Below are 24,423 nucleotides of genomic sequence, written 5' to 3'. Positions count from 1 at the left end.
ACTCACTCACTGTCCCTGACCATAGCTCACACTGACTCACTGTCCGTGCCCAATGCTCACACTGACTCTCTGTCCCTGTCCATAGCTCACACTCACTCACTGTCCCAGCCCACTGCACACACTCACTGTCTCTGCGCATAGCTCACACTGACTCAGTATTCCTGCCCATTGCTCACACTGACTCACTGTCCCTGCGCACTGCTCACACTGACTCACTATCCCCGCACATAGCTCACACTGACTCACTGTCCCTGCCCACTGCTCACACTTACTCACTGTCCCTGCCCACTGCTCACACTCACTCACTGAACCTTCCCACGGCTCACACTCACACACTGTCCCTGCCCACTGCTCACACTGACTCACTGTCCCTGCACATACCTCACACTCACTCACTGTCCGTGCCCACTGCTCACACTCACTCACTGTCCCTGCCCACAGCTCACACTGGCTCATTGTCCCTGACCAAAGCTCACACTCACTCATTGTCCCTGCCCACTGCTCACACTTACTCACTGTCCCTGCCCACTGATCACACCCACTCACTGTCCCTGCCCACTGCTCACACCCACTCACTGTCCCTGCCCACTGCTCACACTGACTCACTGTCCAAAGCCCACTGCTCACACTCACTCACTGTCCCTGCCCACTGCTCACACTGACTCACTGTCCCTGCCCCTACCTCACACTCACTCACTGTCCGTGCCCATTGCTCACCCTCACTCACTGTCCCTGCCCACTGCTCACACTGACTCACTGTCCTTGCCCATAGCTTACACTGACACACTATTCCTGCCTACTAGCTCACACTGACTCACTATTCCTGCCCACTGCTCACACTGACTCACTGTTCCTGCCTACTGCTCACACTGACTCACTGTCCCTGCCTACTAGCTCACACTGACTCACTGTCCCTGCCCACAGCTCACACTCACTCACTGTCCCTGCCCACTGCTCACACAGACTCACTGTCCCGGCCCATAGCTCACACTGACTCACTGTCCCTGCACACTGCTCACATTGACTCACTGTCCCTGCCCATACCTCACACTGACTCACTCTCCCTGCCCACTGCTCACACTCACTCACTCACTGTCCCTGCCCATAGCTCACACTCAATCACTGTCACTGCCTACTGCTCACACTCACTCACTCTCCCTGCCCACTGATCACACTCACTCACTGTCTCTGCCCATAGCTCACTCTCACTCACTGTCCCTGCCCCCTAGCTCACACTGACTCACTGTCCCTGCCCACTGCTCACACTCACTGTCCCTGCCTACTGCTCACACTCACTCACTCTCCCTGCCCACTGATCACACTCACTCACTGTCCCTGCCCATAGCTCACTCTCACTCACTGTCCCTGCCCCCTAGCTCACACTCACTCACTGTCCCTGCCCACTGCTCACACTCACTATCCCTGCCCACTGCTCACACTCAGTCACTGTACCAGCCCATATCTCGCACTGACTCACTATTCCTGCCCACTGCTCACACTCACTCACTGTCCCTGCCCACTGCTCACACTGGATCATTGTCCCTGCCCACAGCTCACACTCACTCATTGTCCCTGCCCACTGCTCACACCCACTCACCGTCCCTGACCATAGCTCACACTGACTCACTGTCCCTGCCCACTGCTCACACTCACTCACTGTCCCTGACCATAGCTCACACTGACTCACTGTCCGTGCCCAATGCTCACACTGACTCTCTGTCCCTGTCCATAGCTCACACTCACTCACTGTCCCAGCCCACTGCACACACTCACTGTCTCTGCGCATAGCTCACACTGACTCAGTATTCCTGCCCATTGCTCACACTGACTCACTGTCCCTGCCCATTGCTCACACTGACTCACTGTCCCTGCGCACTGCTCACACTGACTCACTATCCCCGCACATAGCTCACACTGACTCACTGTCCCTGCCCACTGCTCACACTTACTCACTGTCCCTGCCCACTGCTCACACTCACTCACTGAACCTTCCCACGGCTCACACTCACACACTGTCCCTGCCCACTGCTCACACTGACTCACTGTCCCTGCACATACCTCACACTCACTCACTGTCCGTGCCCACTGCTCACACTCACTCACTGTCCCTGCCCACAGCTCACACTGGCTCATTGTCCCTGACCAAAGCTCACACTCACTCATTGTCCCTGCCCACTGCTCACACCCACTCACTGTCCCTGCCCACTGCTCACACTGACTCACTGTCCAAAGCCCACTGCTCACACTCACTCACTGTCCCTGCCCACTGCTCACACTGACTCACTGTCCCTGCCCCTACCTCACACTCACTCACTGTCCGTGCCCATTGCTCACCCTCACTCACTGTCCCTGCCCACTGCTCACACTGACTCACTGTCCTTACCCATAGCTTACACTGACACACTATTCCTGCCTACTAGCTCACACTGACTCACTATTCCTGCCCACTGCTCACACTGACTCACTGTTCCTGCCTACTGCTCACACTGACTCACTGTCCCTGCCTACTAGCTCACACTGACTCACTGTCCCTGCCCACTGCTCACACTGACTGTCCCTGCCCACTGCTCACACTCACTATCCCTGCCCGCTGCTCACACTCAGTCACTGTACCAGCCCATATCTCGCACTGACTCACTATTCCTGCCCACTGCTCACACTGACTCACTATTCCTGCCCACTGCTCACACTGGATCATTGTCCCTGCCCACAGCTCACACTCACTCATTGTCCCTGCCCACTGCTCACACCCACTCACTGTCCCTGACCATAGCTCACACTGACTCACTGTCCCTGCCCACTGCTCACACTCACTCACTGTCCCTGACCATAGCTCACACTGACTCACTGTCCGTGCCCAATGCTCACACTGACTCTCTGTCCCTGTCCATAGCTCACACTTACTCACTGTCCCAGCCCACTGCACACACTCACTGTCTCTGCGCATAGCTCACACTGACTCAGTATTCCTGCCCATTGCTCACACTGACTCACTGTCCCTGCCCATTGCTCACACTGACTCACTGTCCCTGCGCACTGCTCACACTGACTCACTATCCCCGCACATATCTCACACTCACTCACTGTCCGTGCCCATTGCTCACCCTCACTCACTGTCCCTGCCCACTGCTCACACTGACTCACTGTCCTTGCCCATAGCTTACACTGACACACTATTCCTGCCTACTAGCTCACACTGACTCACTATTCCTGCCCACAGCTCACACTGACTCACTGTTCCTGCCTACTGCTCACACTGACTCACTGTCCCTGCCTACTAGCTCACACTGACTCACTGTCCCTGCCCACTGCTCACACTGACTCACTGTCCCTGCCCACAGCTCACACTCACTCACTGTCCCTGCCCACTGCTCACACAGACTCACTGTCCCGGCCCATAGCTCACACTGACTCACTGTCCCTGCACACTGCTCACATTAACTCACTGTCCCTGCCCATACCTCACACTCACTCACTGTCCGTGCCCACTGTTCACACTCACTCACTGTGCCCGCCCACTGCTCACACTGACTCACTGTCCCTGCCCATATCTCACACTGACTCACTCTCCCTGCCCACTGCTCACACTCACTCACTGTCAGTGCCCATAGCTCACACTCAATCACTGTCCCTGCCCACTGCTCACACTCACTCACTCTCCCTGCCCCCTAGCTCACACTCACTCACTGTCCCTGCCCACTGCTCACACTCACTGTCCCTGCCCACTGCTCACACTCAGTCACTGTACCAGCCCATATCTCGCACTGACTCACTATTCCTGCCCACTGCTCACACTGACTCGCTGTCCCTGCCCAAAGCTCACCCTGACTCACTGTCCCTGACTATATCTCACACTGACTCACGGTCCCTGCCCACTGCTCACACTCACTGTCCCTGCGCATAGCTCACACTGACTCAGTATTCCTGCCCACTGCTCACAGTGACTCACTGCCCCTGCCCACTGCTCACACTAGCTCATTGTCCCTGCCCACAGCTCACATTGACTCACTGTCCCTGCCCATAGCTCACACTCACTCACTGTCCCTGCCCACTGCTCACACTGACTCACTGTCCCTGCCCACTGCTCACACTGACTCACTGTCCTTGCCCACTAGCTCACACTGACTCACTGTCCCTGCCCACTAGCTCACACTGACTCACTATTCCTGCCCACTGCTCATACTGACTAACTGTCCCTGCCCACTGCTCACACTGACTCACTATTCCTGCCCACTGCTCACACTGACTCACTGTTCTTGCCTACTGCTCACACTGACTCACTGTCCCTGCCTACTAGCTCACACTGACTCACTGTCCCTGCCCACTGCTCACACTCACTGTCCCTGCCCATAGCTCACACTCACTCACTGTCCCTGCCCACTAACTCACTCTGACTAACTGTCCCTGCCCACTGCTCACACTGACTCACTATTCCTGCCCACTGCTCACACTGACTCACTGTTCCTGCCTACTGCTCACACTGACTCACTGTCCCTGCCTACTGCTCACACTCACTCACTGTCCCTGCACACTGCTCACACTGACTCACTGTCCCTGCACATACCTCACACTCACTCACTGTCCGTGCCCACTGCTCACACTCACTCACTGTCCCTGCCCACAGCTCACACTGTCACTCACTGAACCTTCCCACGGCTCACACTCACACACTGTCCCTGCCCACTGCTCACACTGACTCACTGTCCCTGCACATACCTCACACTCACTCACTGTCCGTGCCCACTGCTCACACTCACTCACTGTCCCTGCCCACAGCTCACACTGGCTCATTGTCCCTGACCAAAGCTCACACTCACTCATTGTCCCTGCCCACTGCTCACACTTACTCACTGTCCCTGCCCACTGATCACACCCACTCACTGTCCCTGCCCACTGCTCACACTGACTCACTGTCCAAAGCCCACTGCTCACACTCACTCACTGTCCCTGCCCACTGCTCACACTGACTCACTGTCCCTGCCCCTACCTCACACTCACTCACTGTCCGTGCCCATTGCTCACCCTCACTCACTGTCCCTGCCCACTGCTCACACTGACTCACTGTCCTTGCCCATAGCTTACACTGACACACTATTCCTGCCTACAAGCTCACACTGACTCACTATTCCTGCCCACTGCTCACACTGACTCACTGTTCCTGCCTACTGCTCACACTGACTCACTGTCCTTGCCCATAGCTTACACTGACACACTATTCCTGCCTACTAGCTCACACTGACTCACTGTCCCTGCCCACTGCTCACATTGACTCACTGTCCCTGCCCATACCTCACACTCACTCACTGTCCGTGCCCACTGTTCACACTCACTCACTGTGCCCGCCCACTGCTCACACTGACTCACTGTCCCTGCCCATATCTCACACTGACTCACTCTCCCTGCCCACTGCTCACACTCACTCACTGTCAGTGCCCATAGCTCACACTCAATCACTGTCCCTGCCCACTGCTCACACTCACTCACTCTCCCTGCCCCCTAGCTCACACTCACTCACTGTCCCTGCCCACTGCTCACACTCACTGTCCCTGCCCACTGCTCACACTCAGTCACTGTACCAGCCCATATCTCGCATTGACTCACTATTCCTGCCCACTGCTCACACTGACTCGCTGTCCCTGCCCAAAGCTCACCCTGACTCACTGTCCCTGACCATATCTCACACTGACTCACGGTCCCAGCCCACTGCTCACACTCACTGTCCCTGCGCATAGCTCACACTGACTCAGTATTCCTGCCCACTGCTCACAGTGACTCACTGCCCCTGCCCACTGCTCACACTAGCTCATTGTCCCTGCCCACAGCTCACATTGACTCACTGTCCCTGCCCATAGCTCACACTCACTCACTGTCCCTGCCCACTGCTCACACTCACTCACTGTCCCTGCCCACTGCTCACACTGACTCACTGTCCTTGCCCACTAGCTCACACTGACTCACTGTCCCTGCCCACTAGCTCACACTGACTCACTATTCCTGCCCACTGCTCATACTGACTAACTGTCCCTGCCCACTGCTCACACTGACTCACTATTCCTGCCCACTGCTCACACTGACTCACTGTTCCTGCCTACTGCTCACACTGACTCACTGTCCCTGCCTACTAGCTCACACTGACTCACTGTCCCTGCCCACTGCTCACACTCACTGTCCCTGCCCATAGCTCACACTCACTCACTGTCCCTGCCCACTAACTCACTCTGACTAACTGTCCCTGCCCACTGCTCACACTGACTCACTATTCCTGCCCACTGCTCACACTGACTCACTGTTCCTGCCTACTGCTCACACTGACTCACTGTCCCTGCCTACTGCTCACACTCACTCACTGTCCCTGCACACTGCTCACACTGACTCACTGTCCCTGCCCATAGCTCACATTGACTCACTGTCCCTGCCGACTGCTCACACTCACTCACTGTCCCTGCCCATAGTTCACACTGACTCACTGTTCCTGCCCACTGCTCACACTGACTCACTCTCCCTGTCCACTGCTCACACTGACTCACTGTCCCTGCCCACTAGCTCACACGGACTCACTATTCCTGCCCACTGCTCACACTGACTCACTGTTCCTGCCTACTGCTCACACTGACTCACTGTCCCTGCCCACTGATCACACTCACTGTCCCTGCCCACTGCTCACAATGACTCACTGTCCCTGCCCATAGCTCACATTGACTCACTGTCCCTGCCCACTGCTCACACTCACTATCCCTGCCCGCTGCTCACACTCAGTCACTGTACCAGCCCATATCTCGCACTGACTCACTATTCCTGCCCACTGCTCACACTCACTCACTGTCCCTGCCCACTGCTCACACTGGATCATTGTCCCTGCCCACAGCTCACACTCACTCATTGTCCCTGCCCACTGCTCACACCCACTCACTGTCCCTGACCATAGCTCACACTGACTCACTGTCCCTGCCCACTGCTCACACTCACTCACTGTCCCTGACCATAGCTCACACTGACTCACTGTCCGTGCCCAATGCTCACACTGACTCTCTGTCCCTGTCCATAGCTCACACTTACTCACTGTCCCAGCCCACTGCACACACTCACTGTCTCTGCGCATAGCTCACACTGACTCAGTATTCCTGCCCATTGCTCACACTGACTCACTGTCCCTGCCCATTGCTCACACTGACTCACTATCCCCGCACATAGCTCACACTGACTCACTGTCCCTGCGCACTGCTCACACTGACTCACTATCCCCGCACATAACTCACACTGACTCACTGTCCCTGCCCACTGCTCACACTTACTCACTGTCCCTGCCCACTGCTCACACTCACTCACTGAACCTTCCCACGGCTCACACTCACACACTGTCCCTGCCCACTGCTCACACTGACTCACTGTCCCTGCACATACCTCACACTCACTCACTGTCCGTGCCCACTGCTCACACTCACTCACTGACCCTGCCCACAGCTCACACTGGCTCATTGTCCCTGACCAAAGCTCACACTCACTCACTGTCCCTGCCCACTGCTCACACTTACTCACTGTCCCTGCGCACTGCTCACACTGACTCACTATCCCCGCACATAGCTCACACTGACTCACTGTCCCTGCCCACTGCTCACACTTACTCACTGTCCCTGCCCACTGCTCACACTCACTCACTGAACCTTCCCACGGCTCACACTCACACACTGTCCCTGCCCACTGCTCACACTGACTCACTGTCCCTGCACATACCTCACACTCACTCACTGTCCGTGCCCACTGCTCACACTCACTCACTGTCCCTGCCCACAGCTCACACTGGCTCATTGTCCCTGACCAAAGCTCACACTCACTCACTGTCCCTGCCCACTGCTCACACTTACTCACTGTCCCTGCCCACTGATCACACCCACTCACTGTCCCTGCCCACTGCTCACACTGACTCACTGTCCAAAGCCCACTGCTCACACTCACTCACTGTCCCTGCCCACTGCTCACACTGACTCACTGTCCCTGCCCCTACCTCACACTCACTCACTGTCCGTGCCCATTGCTCACCCTCACTCACTGTCCCTGCCCACTGCTCACACTGACTCACTGTCCTTGCCCATAGCTTACACTGACACACTATTCCTGCCTACTAGCTCACACTGACTCACTATTCCTGCCTACTGCTCACACTGACTCACTGTCCCTGCCTACTAGCTCACACTGACTCACTGTCACTGCCCACTGCTCACACTGACTCACTGTCCCTGCCCACAGCTCACACTCACTCACTGTCCCTGCCCACTGCTCACACAGACTCACTGTCCCGGCCCATAGCTCACACTGACTCACTGTCCCTGCACACTGCTCACATTGACTCACTGTCCCTGCCCATACCTCACACTCACTCACTGTCCCTGCCCATATCTCACACTGACTCACTGTCCCTGCCCATACCTCACACTGACTCACTCTCCCTGCCCACTGCTCACACTCACTCACTGTCAGTGCCCATAGCTCACACTCAATCACTGTCCCTGCCCACTGCTCACACTCACTCACTCTCCCTGCCCCCTAGCTCACACTCACTCACTGTCCCTGCCCACTGCTCACACTCACTGTCCCTGCCCACTGCTCACACTCATTCACTGTACCAGCCCATATCTCGCACTGACTCACTGTTCCTGCCCACTGCTCACACTGACTCGCTGTCCCTGCCCAAAGCTCACCCTGACTCACTGTCCCTGACCATATCTCACACTGACTCACGGTCCCAGCCCACTGCTCACACTCACTGTCCCTGCGCATAGCTCACACTGACTCAGTATTCCTGCCCACTGCTCACAGTGACTCACTGCCCCTGCCCACTGCTCACACTAGCTCATTGTCCCTGCCCACAGCTCACATTGACTCACTGTCCCTGCCCATAGCTCACACTCACTCACTGTCCCTGCCCACTGCTCACACTGACTCACTGTCCTTGCCCACTAGCTCACACTGACTCACTGTCCCTGTCCACTGCTCATACTGACTCACTGTTCCTGCCCACTAGCTCACACTGACTCACTATTCCTGCCCACTGCTCACACTGACTCAGTATTCCTGCCTACTGCTCACACTGACTCACTGTCCCTGCCTACTAGCTCACACTGACTCACTGTCCCTGCCCACTGCTCACACTCACTGTCCCTGCCCATAGCTCACACTCACTCACTGTCCCTGCCCACTAACTCACTCTGACTAACTGTCCCTGCCCACTGCTCACACTGACTCACTATTCCTGCCCACTGCTCACACTGACTCACTGTTCCTGCCTACTGCTCACACTGACTCACTGTCCCTGCCTACTGCTCACACTCACTCACTGTCCCTGCACACTGCTCACACTGACTCACTGTCCCTGCCCATAGCTCACATTGACTCACTGTCCCTGCCGACTGCTCACACTCACTCACTGTCCCTGCCCATAGTTCACACTGACTCACTGTCCCTGCCCACTGCTCACACTGACTCACTCTCCCTGTCCACTGCTCACACTGACTCACTGTCCCTGCCCACTAGCTCACACTGACTCACTATTCCTGCCCACTGCTCACACTGACTCACTGTTCCTGCCTACTGCTCACACTGACTCACTGTCCCTGCCCACTGCTCACACTCACTGTCCCTGCCCACTGCTCACAATGACTCACTGTCCCTGCCCATAGCTCACATTGACTCACTGTCCCTGCCCACTGCTCACACTGACTCACTGTCCCTGCCCACTGCTTACACTGACTCATCAAAAGTACACCAAGTGGATGACAACACTTCCCAACCTATCAGCATTGTCAAGATATTCTGTCTGTCTGTGCTTTTCTCTACCATAGTCGATAACTTCACCTTTATCTGAATTATATTCCATCTGTCATGTTCCTTTCCATACCCTTTGCCTTTCCGAACCCACCCAGCATCCTTCTCACAGCGGACATCCCCACCCAGGGTTGTGTTTTGAATTTGGAAATATTACCTTTGGTCCTCGCATCGCCATCTTTGAGAGGCTGTGGCTGGTAGTGGACCTTTCAGTGATCCAGCTGGCTGCTAACAAACCGCATGCCGTCCTGTGAATGGTCATCTTATCCACCCTTTGTTTTCTGTCCATTGGTCAATTCTGAATCCTGTCACGACATTACCTCCAATTCCCATGAGGTTTAACCCATTTCATTTACTAACATTCCCCCCAATCCCTCCCCCCTCAACAAAGAATGCTTCAGGGGGTGAGCCATGTGGAAGGTTAGCTTATCACAGCTTGTTTTCTGTTGTTGTGGGAATGCTTTGTACAGCTTCCCTGTGTGTGTTTGATAATAATAGTGTAAGGGAGAGGGGTCCCAGGGTTGAGGGGTTAGGAGCATGGTACCAGACAGTCATACCATCACCGCTACCCTTCACAATAACCAGAAAGCACATCATTTAATATCCATTATAATACAATGTTCCCTGAGAGTGGGCACTCTGATATCACTGATGTGACAGCTCAACTCTATGCATTGGTCATCACTTTACTGAGCTATCAGAGCAAGCTGGTACAGTCTCACTATAGAAACCTTTCATTATAGGTTGTGCTGACTGTTACATTGTCAGTATCTCATAAGGATCATTATTACACTGTTCATTACTAATCTCTCCAGTATTAAAGGCAGCCCTGTAATTATGCTTGGCATCTCCTTGTATCAGGTCTGTGTTACTTTGTACAGATAGCATGGTGTCAACTCGTATCTCTGACTAACAGATTAATGAAACTGAGAGTACAGTTCCGTGTTCAAAGAACTTTGAGGTTTGATTCCAGCCTCAGGCGACTGTCTGTGTGGAGTTTGCACGTTCTCCCTGTGTCTGTGCGGGTTTCCTCCGGGTGCTCCACTTTCCTCCCACAGTCCTAAGGTGTGCAGGTGAATTGGCCATGCTAAATTGCCCATAGCATTAGCTGCATTAGTCAGGGGTAAATATGGGGAATGGATCTGGATGGGTTACTCTTCGGAGGGTCAGTGTGGACTAGTTGGGCCCAAGGGCCTATTTCCACACTGTAGGGAATCTAATCTAAAATGATGCTGCCCAATAATCTAGCATGGAGAATTCGCAGTGAGAGGGACTCAGATACGGACACAGGCCAATATACAGCCTTGATGCCTGGGGAGCTCTCTCATTGCAAACTGAAATTGTTTATACAAGGAGAAGCCCACACATCTAAGCACACAAACACATGAACGCACACACACCCATATATACACACACACACATACCCACACAGACACCCATACGTACACACATGTAGTGATTGTAATGAGGTCAGCCATGATTGATCCAATCAGGGACCCCTGGCTGACAGATGTGACAGGATCAAGATTAGAGTGGTGCTGGAAAAGCACAGCAGGTCAGGCAGCATCCGAAGAGCAGGAAAATCAACGTTTCAGGCAGGAGCCCTTCATCAGGAATGAGGCTGGGAGTCTTGGGGTTTGAGAGATAAATGGTGGGGGGGGGGTTACTGGGGAGAAGGTAGCTGAGAATGTAATAGGTGGAAGGAGGTGGGGGTGAAGGTGATAGGTCCAATAGGAGGGTGGAGTGGATAGGTGGGAAGGAAGATTGACAGGTGGGACAGGTCATGAGCTTGGTGCTAAGCTAGAAGTTTGGAACTGGGGAAAATGAGGAGACTGGTGAAGTCCACATTGATGCCTTGGGGTTGAAGTGTTCTGAGGCAGGAGATGAGGCATTCTTCTTCCAGGCGTCAGGTGGTGAGGGAGCGGCGGTGGAGGAGGCCCAGGACCTCCATGTCCTCGGCAGAGTGGGAGGGGGAGTTGAAATGTTGGGCCACGGGGCGGTGTGGTGGATTGGTGCGGGTGTCCTGGAGATGTTCCCTAAAGCACTCTGCGAGAAAGCATCCAGTCTCCCCAATGTAGAGGAGACCGCATCGGGAGCAACTGATACAATAAATGACATTGGTGGATGTGCAGGTAAAACTTTGATGGATGTGGAAGGCTCCTTTGGGGCCTTGGATAGAGGTGAGGGAGGAGAGTGCCTGTGGTGGGGGAGAGGGTGCCAGGACAGGAGGGTGGGTTGTTGGGGGGTGTGAACCTGACCAGGTAATCACAGAGGGAATGGTCTTAGTGGAAAGCGGATACAGGTGGGGAGGGAAATATATCCTGGTGGTGGGGTCCATTTGGAGCTGGCAGAAATGTCGTTGGATGTTGGTTTATGCGAAGGTTGGTAGGGTGGAAGGTGAGCAGCAGAGGGGTTCTGGCCTTGTTACTGTTGGAGGGGTGGGTTTAAGGGCGGAGTTGCGGGATGTGGATAAGGTGCGTTGGAGGGCACCTTCATCCACGTGTGAAGGGAAATTATGGAGGCAATCTGGTGTGTTCTGTGGTGGAACTGGTCTTCCTGGGAGCAGATGGGGCGGAGGCGGAGGAATTGGGAATACGGGATGGCATTTTTGCAGGAAGTAGGGTGGGAGGATGTATAGCTGCAAATGTGTTGCTGGTCAAAGCACAGCAGGCCAGGCAGCATCTCAGGAATAGAGAATTCGACGTTTCGAGCATTCTCTATTCCTGAGATGCTGCCTGGCCTGCTGTGCTTTGACCAGCAACACATTTGCAGCTGTGATCTCCAGCATCTGCAGACCTCATTTTTTACTGGGAGGAGGTATAATCCAGGTAGCTGTGGGAGTCGGCGGGTTTGTAAAAAATGTCAGCGTTGAGTCAGTCACTGCTGATTGAGATGGTGAGGTTTTTAGATTAGATTACTTACAGTGTGGAAACAGGCCCTTCGGCCCAACAAGTCCACACCGACCCGCCGAAGCGCAACCCACCCATACCCCTACATTTACCCCTTACCTAACACTACGGGCAATTTAGCATGGCCAATTCACCTGACCCGCACATCTTTGGACTGTGGGAGGAAACCGGAGCACCCGGAGGAAACCCACACAGACACGGGGAGAACGTGCAAACTCCACACAGTCTGTCACCTGAGTCGGGAATTGAACCTGGGTCTCAGGCGCTGTGAGGCAGCAGTGCTAACCACTGTGCCACCATGCCGCCCACACAGCGGAAGGGGAGGTCTAGGAAGGGGAGGGAGGAATCTGAGATGGTTCATGTAAATTTAAGGTCGAGGTGGAATGTGTTGGTGAAATTGATGAACTGCTCAACCTCCTCGCGGGAGCATGAGGTGGTGCCAATGCAGTCATCAATGTGGCAGAGGAAAAGGTGTGGAGTGGTGCCGGTGTAATTATGGAAGATGGACTGTTCTACGTAGCCAACAAAGAGACAGGCATAGCTGGGGCCCATGCGGTTGCTCATGCCTACCCCTTTGGTCTGGACAAAGTGGGAGGATTCGAAGGAGAAATTGTTAAGGGTGAGGACCAGTTCGGCCAAACGAATGAGAGTGTCAGTGGAAGGGTACTGTTGGGGACATCGGGAGAAGAGGAAATGGAGGGCTTGGAGGCCCTGGTCATGGTGGATGGAGGTGTAGAGGGATTGGATGTCCATGGTCAAGATGAGGTGTTGGGGGCTGGGGAATCAGAAATTTTGAACAGGGTCACATGAGTGTCAGAGGTTCTCTTGACTCTGAGAGCTGGTTCTGAGGGAGCTGGATCAGTATCAAGGACTTTGTGTCCACATATAAATAAAAGATGACTTGTTGACAGGATACTGGCATCTCTGGAGTTATTTCAACTCATACGCACACGGACACACACACGGACACTCGCACTCAAACACATTCACACTCACGCAAACACACATAGCCAGACACACAGACATGCACACGCAAAGACACACTTAGGCACACAGACACGTTTACACACACGTGGACATTCACACACACACACACAGGTACACATATACACATACATACTCGCACTCACACACTCACACAGACATGTGCACACACACAAACACAGCACACCCAGGAGTGTGATTAATTCCTCAGTATGTAGTCTGCGCTCACAGAGAGACGCTCCCTGATAAAGCTTCTAGAGGTTGGAACTGAGTCCTCAGGCTCTCACTCTATTCCCCATTGGAATTCCCACCTGATACTATTCTGCATCAGGCAACATTTGGAAAAGGAGGGAGAAAGGAAATCCTGACATTTCTACAAAGCCTTTCACAATCTCAGGGCATCATAAAGCTCTTGGCATTCAAGAAAATATTTCTGAAGCACAGCCAAGGGTTGACATGTAGCAGTCAGTTCGCACATAGTAAGATCCCATTAAAATGAGGTAAATAATCAGATCATGTGTTCATCTTGTGACATTTATTGCTGTATAAATATTGGTCAAGACACTGAGGGAGAGCTCTCCTGCTGCAGAGTGCCATGGGATCCTATGCCCTCAGTGTGAAAGGTATCAGAGCCAGGTCTACAGTACTCCCCAAGTACAGCACTGGAGCCAATCTGGGTGACATGATCAAATCTCAGGGGCAGGATCTGAAGTCACTTTTCTGCTTACTCCTGAGCCCAGGTCACTGCCTGGGAAAGGGCCAGCCCCTCATCCAGTGCACACACACCACCGGGAATTAATGAGACTTTACACCATTACACCATGGCAACACATGAGCTGATCCCCATTGCCCAAGGTCTGAGCATCCATTTTTACCGAACTACAGAATTCACAAAAACAACTCCAAGACAAAAAGTAACGGGGACAAAACAAATCAGAGCTGAAAATGTGTTGCTGGTTAAAGCGCAGCAGGTCAGGCAGCATCCAAGGAACAGGAAATTCGGCGTTTCGGGCCAGAGCCCTTCATCAGGAGTGGGCTGGAGTGGGGTGGGGGCGCTCTTCCTCCAACCGTCGTGTTGTTATGGTCTGGCGATGGAGGAGTCCAAGGACCTGCATGTCCTCGGTGGAGTGGGAGGGAGAGTTAAAGTGTTGAGCCACAACACAACCCAACCACCCCGTGGCTCAACACGACGGTTGGAGGAGGAGCGCCTCATCTTCTGCCTGGGAACCCTCCAACCACAAGGGATGAACTCAGATTTCTCCAGTTTCCTCATTTCCCCTCCCCCCACCTTGTCTCAGTTGATTCCCTTGAACTCAGCACCGCCCTCCTAACCTGCAATCTTCTTCCTGACCTCTCCGCCCCCACCCCACTCCGGCCTATCACCCTCACCTTAACCTCCTTCCACCTATCACATCTCCATCGCCCCTCCCCCAAGTCCCTCCTCCCTACCTGTTATCTTAGCCTGCCTGGCACACTTTCTTCATTCCTGATGAAGGGCTCTGGCCTGAAACGTCAAATTTCCTGTCCTTGGATGCTGCCTGACCTGCTGTGCTTTAACCAGCAACACATTTTCAGCTTTGATCTCCAGCATCTGCAGACCTCACTTTTTACTACAAAACAGAACAGGCCAGGTTGTGACATGGAGGGAAAGGTGGTTCATTGAGATAGAAACTGCAGACATAAAGTGTGCAGAGACAGAGAGAAAGCAGAGAGTGAGAGTGAGAGTGTGGGATATAGGTAAAGTAATGTTACTTCTGCCTTCAGAATTACTTGTGCGAGGTAAATGCACTCACACCAGTGTATAATTGTTTCAACCAAGAGCTGAGTCAACAAGAATGAAAACTACGTGGAGCAAATATATAATTGTTGTTGTATTATCCAAAATGTGCATACAAGAATGAAACGTGCCTGTAAACAATGGAAGATGTTACAGACAGGTAGATAAGGTTCTGTGAGGATGTAGGTTAAGCCAGAAATGCTTGTACACGCTGTAGTTATAAACATCTGTTTCCCACTTCTGCAAAAACAAAAAAAAACCCAATTAAAAGGTCATAAGGATCAATATTGTTGGGGAAAGGGCTGAAATGTCACAGGTGGGGGAAGTAGACAATAGTGAAGGAGGACATACCTAACAATGGGCCACAGCAGGATGTGGTGAAATGGCCGAGTAAAACTTGTACTTTGTTATGTACAAGGCCGGATAAGGCAGGAGATGAACAATAGTAATGGGCACCGGGTTTGGAGTGGTGAATCCTATATCAGATATGTCTATTTTAGGCACCATGCTTGCAAGCGCATAATAAACATACTGATTGCTTCAGATTTTGTCTCAGACTGAAATTATTGAAGTGAGTGAGCTTCATTCCTCACAGAGAGGGAGCAGAGACACAGAGAGAGGGAGAGAGAGAGAGAGAGCGAGAGAGAGAGAAAAAGAGAGAGAAAACAGAGACACAGAGAGCCAGTGAGAGCCAGACAGAGAGAGCAGAGATGCAGAGAGAACAGAGAAAAAGAGACAGAGACAGACAGAGATAAACAGAGAGAGTAGATACAGAGAGGGACAGTGTAGAGATAGAGACAGAGAGCAGGGAGAGAGTGCAGATACTGAAAGAGAGTGACAGAGAGAGATAGTGCAAAGATAGAGAGAGCAGAGACACAACGAAAGACAGAGAACAGAAACAAAGAGACAGAGAGAGAAACGGACAGAGTGAGTGCAGAGTCTGAGAGTGAGAGAGACAAAGAGCATGGAGACAGGGATAGAGAGAGAGGGCAGAGACAGAGAGAGACACAGAGATAGTGAAAGTAAAGAGAGAGAGAGTAGAGACGTAGTACACAGAGGCAGAGTGTACAAGAGACAGAGAGAGCAGAGACAGAATGTGTGGACAAACAGTGCGTCGAGACAGTGTGTTGAGAGTGTGCTCAGACAGCCTGTATTTGCCTTCACCTGGTCTGTAGTGATAGAAAGTAAATTGCATTTCCCAGTGGGGCTCCCTTAACTGAGACATCATTTAATTGCCAATTCAAAGTAAACCGATTAAGCAGTATTGTGTACAAAAATGAAACTCATTTAAGCACTTAGAAGTACTCTGTAATGTTACTACTTAAATTAGATATAATTTAGCTCCCCCAAAAATCTTCACATAATAATCAAATGCAAATTTTGCAAATACAAGCATCCACTGTTGAAATCATACTTTTAATGCTGTAAACCTGTGACTATTTCAATTCTGACAGTAATAGTTTGGCAGGTTAGAGAAGACTTATATTTTTAAAGGTCACACTTGTAATCTGGGCTGCGCCAGTCCTCACAGTATACTATCATTAAAGTCACAGTGCCACGGCTGGTGCTGGGATTAAACTGAAAACCAGTCTTTACCCAAGCAAACATTGTGTGAGGTGGAACTGCCCTCTGGTGGCTGGGGGCAGTTATTGTCAAAGGGTGGAAAAGGCCCAGCTTCACAATTAAAGGTACAGAGTCTGAATGCTGGGAAACAGAATAAAAACACAACATTCTGGAAATATTCAGCAGATCTGGCAGCTTTTGTGGACAGGGGAACAGGGTCAGTGTTTCAGATCTGCAACTTTTATTCAGAACTGGGGTAAGTTCTATCTTTTTTTTAAATAGATTTCCAGTAGGAACATGGAAACATAGAAAATAGGTGCAGGAGTAGTCCTTCAAGTCTGCACCACCCTTCAGTGTGATCATAGTTAAAAATCACATAACACCAGGTTATAGTCCAACACGTTTATTTATTTGAAAGTACAAGCTTTCAGAGCACTGCTCCTTTGTCAGGTAGCTACTAGGGCAGGATCATAGGACACCGAATTTATAGTAAAACGTCAGTGTCATACAACTGATGCAATGTATTGGACAAACCTAATTTGCTGTTAAGTCTTTAGTCACTTAGAATGGGGATGCAGGTTTTGATTTATTAATATGTAAATCTCAGAATACACACTCTCAGACGCACCACACGCACACTCCCCTCTCACAGGCATATACTCTGCCACACTCGTGGACACACACAACCTCACACGTACACACACATACTCTCCCTCTCTTCCACACACACACACACACACACACACACACACGCATATGTAACTCTATGGGTGAATTTGCATTTACAGCTTTATTTGTAGATACATTCTACTTTGTTCAAAAAACACACAATCTGTAGGCAGGGAATCCATGTGACATTTTATAAATTCCTACTTTGGAGATAGAGTCAGTCTTTCTCAAGATTGGAATGCAGACAGACTCTAACCTTACACCTTTATTGCATTGTCTGAGCTGAGATGTCACTTTTTTTAATAAAACCTTAAGTTATCTCGGGAATGTGACTTGAAAGAAGTTCTAAGATTTACATATTAATAAATCAAAACCTGCACCCCATTCTAATTGAACTAAAGATTTAACAGCAATTTAGATTTGTCCAATACATTGCATTAGTTGTATGACACTTTGCTCTTTTACCATAGGTTCTGTGTCCCATGATCCTGCCTCACTAGCTATCTGACGAAGGAGCAGTGCTCTACAAGCTTCTACTTCCAAATAAACCCGTTAGACTATAACCTGGTGTTGTGTGATTTTTAACTTTGTCCACTCCAGTCAAACACCAGGACCTCCACATTATGGGTACCATTAATCTGATCATGGTTGATCCTGCAATCTCAGTGTCCCACTCCCGCTTTCTCTCCATACTGCTTCATCCATGTCCAGCTCCCTCTTGAATATACCTAATGAACTGGCCCCAACACCTTCCTGTGGGACAGAGTTCCACAGGTTCACAAATCTCTGAGTAAAGAAATTCTTCCTCATCTCAGTCCTCAATGGCTTATTCCTTCTTCTTAGACAGTAACCCCTAGTTCTGGACTTGCCTATCATTGGGAACATTCCTCCTGCATCTAGCCTGTCCAATCCCATCAGGATTTTCTAGGTTTCTATGAGATCTCCCCTCATCTTTCTAACTTCCAGTGAGTATAAGTCCAGTCGATCCAATCTTTCTTCGCATAGCAGTCTTGCCATCCCGGGAATGAGGCTGGTGAACCTTCACTGCACTGTCTCAATAGCAAGAATGTTCTTTATAAACAGGGATGGTTATGCTGCAGCTGTAAAAGGTGCTGGTGAGGCCACACCTGGAGCACTACGTACAGTTTTAGCCTCCCTTCTTGAAAACTGGCACTGGAGGATGTGCAGAGATATTTCACTGGGTTAATTCTGGAGTCGAGAAGGTTGCCTTATGAGGAGAGATTGAGTAGACTGGGACCATACCCATGAGAATTTGGAAGAATGAGGGGAAATCTTATAGAAACATATAAAAGCAGGAAGGTTGTTTCCACTGGTGGGCGAAACTAGCACTCAGGGGCATAGCCTCAAAATAAAGGGAAACAGATTTAGGATTGAGTTGAGGAGGAATTTTTTTACCCAAAGGGTTGTGAATCTGCAGAAATCCCTGCCCAGTGAAACAGTTGGGGCTACCTCACTGAATGCTTTTTCAGGCAATGATAGATAGATTTTTGAACAATAAAACAATGAAGGGTGAGTGGGCAGATAAGTGAACTGAGTCCATGAAAAGATCAGCCATGATCTTATTGAATGGTGGAGCAGGTGTGAAGGGCCAGACGGCCTACTCCTGCTCCTGGTTCTTATGTTCCACAGACTAGGAGGTCAAAACTGTATACAATACTCAAGATGTGGCCTCACTAAGGCCCTGTATAACAGCAGCAAGACACCCTCACTCCTATACTCCAGTCGTCTTCCTATGAAGACCATCACGCCATTAGCTTTCCTGACTGTCTGCTGCACTTGTACACTGACCTTCAGCGACTGTTCCACCATGACACCCAAGTCACATTACACCTCACCTTTTCCGAAACTGCCACCATTCAGATAATAGTCTGCTTCTTGTTTTTACCACCAAAGTGGATAACCTTACATTTGTTCCCACTATATTGCATTTACCGAGTATTTGCCCACTCAGCCAGCCAATCCAAGTCACCTGCAGCCTCCTCGCATCCCCCTCACAGCACACATGCCACCCAGCTTAGTGTCATTGCAAATTGAGGTATTGCATTCGGCTCCTTTGTCCAAATGTATATTGTGAACAGCTGGTGGGCCCCACGCTGAACACTGTGGTACCTCTCATCCCCACCTGCCACTCTGAAAAGGATCCATTTAGATTAGATTAGATTACTCCTAGATTAGATTAGATTAGATTACTTACAGTGTGGAAACAGGCCCTTCGGCCCAACATGTCCACACCGACCTGCCGAAGCGCAACCCACCCATACCCCTACATTTACCCCTTACCTAACACTACGGGCAATTTAGCATGGCCAATTCACCTGACCCGCACATCTTTGGACTGTGGGAGGAAACCGGAGCACCCGGAGGAAACCCACGCAGACATGGGGAGAACGTGCAAACTCCACACAGTCTGTCGCCTGAGGTGGGAATTGAACCCGGGTCTCAGGCACTGTGAGGCAGCAGTGCTAACCACTGTGCCACCATGCTGCCCACTAAGATTTATTCCAAATCTTTGCTACCTGTCTCTCAACCAGTTCTCTATCCACATCAATACATTACCCCTATCTGTGTCAATACATTACCCCTATCCACATCAATACATTACCCCTATCCACATCAATACATTACCCCTATCCACATCAATACATTACCTCTTGCCGTAAGCTTTCAGTTTCTGTGCTTATCTCTTCCGTGGAAACTTGGCCTGATACACCTCATCTACTGATTCACCCTTGTCCACTCTACTGGTCACACTCTCAAAAAATGCCAGAAGATGTATCAAACATGATTTCCCTTTAGTGAATCCATGCTGACTAGGATTGATTATGTTAACTCTTTCCAAATGCTCAGTTATTACATCCTTAATAATTTATTCCCGTATTTTCCCTATCACCGATGTGAGGCTAATTGGCCTAGAATTCCCCTTTTTCTCTCTCCCTCCTTTTTTAAGAAGTGGGGTTCCATTAGTTATCTTCCAGTCCATTGGAACTCTTCCGGAGTCTATAGAATTCTGGAAAATGATCACCAAAGCATCCTTTATTTCAAGGGTCACTTGCTTATGTACTCTGGGATGCTGAGTATCAGGCGCTGGGGACTTACCAGATTTTAATCCCATCAATTTCCCCAGTACCATTTTCTGACTAATAAGGATTTCCTTCAGTTCCTCCTTCATGCTTGGCCCTCTGACCCCTAACATTCCCAGAAGATTATTTTTGTCCTCGTTAGAGAAGATAAATCCAAGGTATTTTTTTTTACTGGTTCACCATCTCTTTGTTGTCCATTATGAATTCACCTGATTCTAACTGTAAGGGACCTACATTTCTCTTCAGATTTCTATAGAGCTTTTGCAGTCAGTTTTGATGTTTTCTGCAAACTTACTTTTCATATTCTATTTTCCCCTTCTGAATTAAGCCATAGAAAGGGGGTGTGGGGCTGAAACAAGAACAAAAGGGGAGGTCTGCGATCCGGTGGACGGTAGGAGAGATTAAATGATGAGAGTTCAAGCTGGAAAGCCAAAGAGGATTATGTTGGGCAAGTAAAGAAACAAAGACTATGGACATGTGGGAGATGATGCAATGCAAGATCTGTACATAACCCAAAACACTCGGTTTGTATAACCAAACAATCCCAAACAGAAGATGAGACGGAATAAAACTAAAATATAGAGCTTCTACAAATGGGAGACAATGAGTTCAAAAGAACTGAAGGTGAGCTCTGGTTAGGCTCCAACTCCACTACGTTCAATTCTGGCCACCTCACTTTTAGAAGGATGTGAGAGTCCCTGAGAAGGTGCAGAGGAGATTTCCCGAAATGATTTCTCAGATGGGGGGTTCAGGGTGAGTTGGGTTGGCATTGTTTGCCTGAGAGTCCAGGAGACTGAGAGGAGATTTGATAGAAATGCACAAGTTAATGATTGGTTTCAATAATGTGGTCGAGAGCAAACTGTGCATGTAAGGTGTGGTCGAAGTGCAGGGGAACAGATTTATGGCAAGTAATGCAGAGTAAGATGAGGAAAAATGTTTTCGTATATTGAGTGGAAATAACTTGGGGCTTCTTACTCACCAGAATGCTGCTCAGTGATTGCAAAAACAAACTGAATAGGAAAGGACTTAGTGAACTACAGGGGTCAAACCAGGAAATGGGACAGACTGGATTGTTTTGCAGGGAATTGGAATGGTCTTGATGGGCTAAATTGACACCTTTTGCATCATATTGGCTTTACAATTCTAAATCCAAAAAAAAGGAAGGTACCACAGGCTAGGAATGATGTCAACAACTGAAGAGTGCAAAGAAATTAACAATAGCTACACAAAGGGGCTTGGAGTAATATCTGTGAGGGAAATGGTGCTGGCTGTGGCACATTGTCAACATCACACATACAGGCAAATCCACAAACATGTCAGTCATCCCAAAGGCACAACGCCCCGGTAAGCTGATACTCATCGGACTGGAGGAGACGTTGGTGATGTGGATATGTCTTAGGATGGAGGATGGGCACGTTCCTGATAATGTCTGATTTGGAAACTTGATCCCACATCTGGGAACTGGTGATGGAGAGAAATGGTGGTGTCACCCATTGGCTGGCACACATTCCCATGGCAACCAGTAATTACAGTAGGTTGGCAGCAGGCAGAAATTCGGTACAATCGTTGATAACCATCTACGTGATGCTGGAGATGAACCTACCTCTCATGGCTTAGTCTGTTCAGCTATCAACAACAATCACCATGTGAATCTCCCCCATTCTCAGTAGATTATCTTAGGTTGATGGGTGCATGGGTGGATGGGTGGATAAGTGGATGCGTGGATGGTAATGACAGAAGAATATCATGGCAGAGACATCTGAAAAGACATTAAAAGAAAGAAGGTAGTGAAGAAATGTAGGCTCCCCATATCATGAGATTGGTGATCCTATCATTGACAGTAAGGAAATGGAAAAACTTTCTAAATAATTACTTTATATTGTTCTTGAACGTGGATAATGCATCATGAGGAAAATCTTTAAAAAAGTTTATGGGTGGAATTTACTAAACTTACCCATGGACCATGCTCACCTTGATGTGGATGGAGTACACTCATGCAATATTAATGAATCTTCTTCCCCTTTAACCTGCCCTCCCTTACCACAATCCACACCATTTACTTCCGAAAGAGACTTTGCCGCTCTCCCACACAAATTCTCAAATTCTTAAAAGCCCTCCAATTATTCCCTTTCCACATCATGACTCTTGGGATTTTGAAGCCATGCTCTCTGACGTCACCTGCAGGCATTAGCTTAATGCTATTACCAATGGGATATTAATCCCGAGATCCAGATAATGTGATAGGGACCTGGGTTCAAATCTTGTCAAGGCAGATGGTGGAATTTGTATTCAATAAAAATCTGGAATTAAGAGTCTAATGATGACCATGGAACTGTTGTGATTGGCAGAAAACTTCATCTGGTTCACTAATGTCCTTGAGAGAAGGACTAAACGTGACTCCAGACCCACAGCAATGTGGTTGAATCAAAACTGGGCACTTGAGGATGGGCAATAAATGCCAGTCTAACCAATGATGCCCACATCCTGTGAGTCAATTCTTAAAATTCCTAGTCCCTTCATCCCAGAAAATGGATTACAAATTCCTATTCCTGTCATAGCCCCATTGGTTTCTTGGCAAAATGTTTCAGTGAACATGATGGTGACTGTGTTGAAGACATCACAAAAGTATTAGGGTTAATTATATGCAATCGTTTGAAGGAGCATTCCTTCTCCAACCCCATCTTGCAATCCATTTCCACAAATACTCCTACAAATCTTTCTGAAAAAGAGTAATTTCGAAGATGAAACATTAACTTTATTATCCGTCATTGTTATTGAACGTTCTATATAAATGGAAGTTGTGTTGTCATGTCACCACTTATGTAGAAACCTCAAGAAGAGAAATCTATGAGGATGTTTAGTTACAGCCTTGTTCCAGGCACTTCTTGACCAATGAGTTCCTGAATACTGAGCTCCTTGGGTAGGATTTTGAGCTTGCTGACATTAATTGGCAGCTGGACTGGACAACAGGGCTCTAACCAAACAGTGGGGTGAAGATTATTTGTTAAGCTTCAAGTGTTATTGCAGTCTTGTCACATTACTCAAGCCAGCTGTTCGCCTATACGCGTGCAGAGTGTTAACTCAGAGCTAGCGGGAGGTCTTTCCAAGCTTGCAGAAACTACAGTCTTGGAAAGTTTGGGTTGAATGCTGGAGGAGTGTGAACATGGCAGGAGGGAATTGATCAAGCGATAATCAAGAATCATAGACTGTCAACATCAAACTGAGGAGCTTGACTGAAAGTCAGTGGAGCATCAAGACCGATTTACATTCAGTGAGGTGGCTTTCCAGCTCACTCTACAGATTAGCATTTGGGGGTCAGTTGGCTTGATGGACACCTTGTAATACACAACATGGGTTCCATGATACCCACTGAGGGTGCCCCTGAGGACATGAAGGATTCTCCTTCTTAACATCACCTGAAGTGACCCTCAGGTTAAACTCACTGCCAGTCATTTCTCTCTCTCTTTCTCTCTTTTGAGAAAGCATGACTTTATTTAATTTTGGTTGTTAGAATCCAACAGGTTTTATGTTTTAATACAGACTCCATCTTATTCCATGGGGTCCAGTGTCTATATCTCAAAGTGAAACAGGTCAAAACCTA

Source organism: Hemiscyllium ocellatum, chromosome 30 (genome assembly GCF_020745735.1).
Source record: "Hemiscyllium ocellatum isolate sHemOce1 chromosome 30, sHemOce1.pat.X.cur, whole genome shotgun sequence".
NCBI lineage: Eukaryota > Metazoa > Chordata > Chondrichthyes > Orectolobiformes > Hemiscylliidae > Hemiscyllium > Hemiscyllium ocellatum.
The sequence above is the reverse complement of the archived record's forward strand: the minus strand, read 5'-3'. Positions refer to the sequence as shown.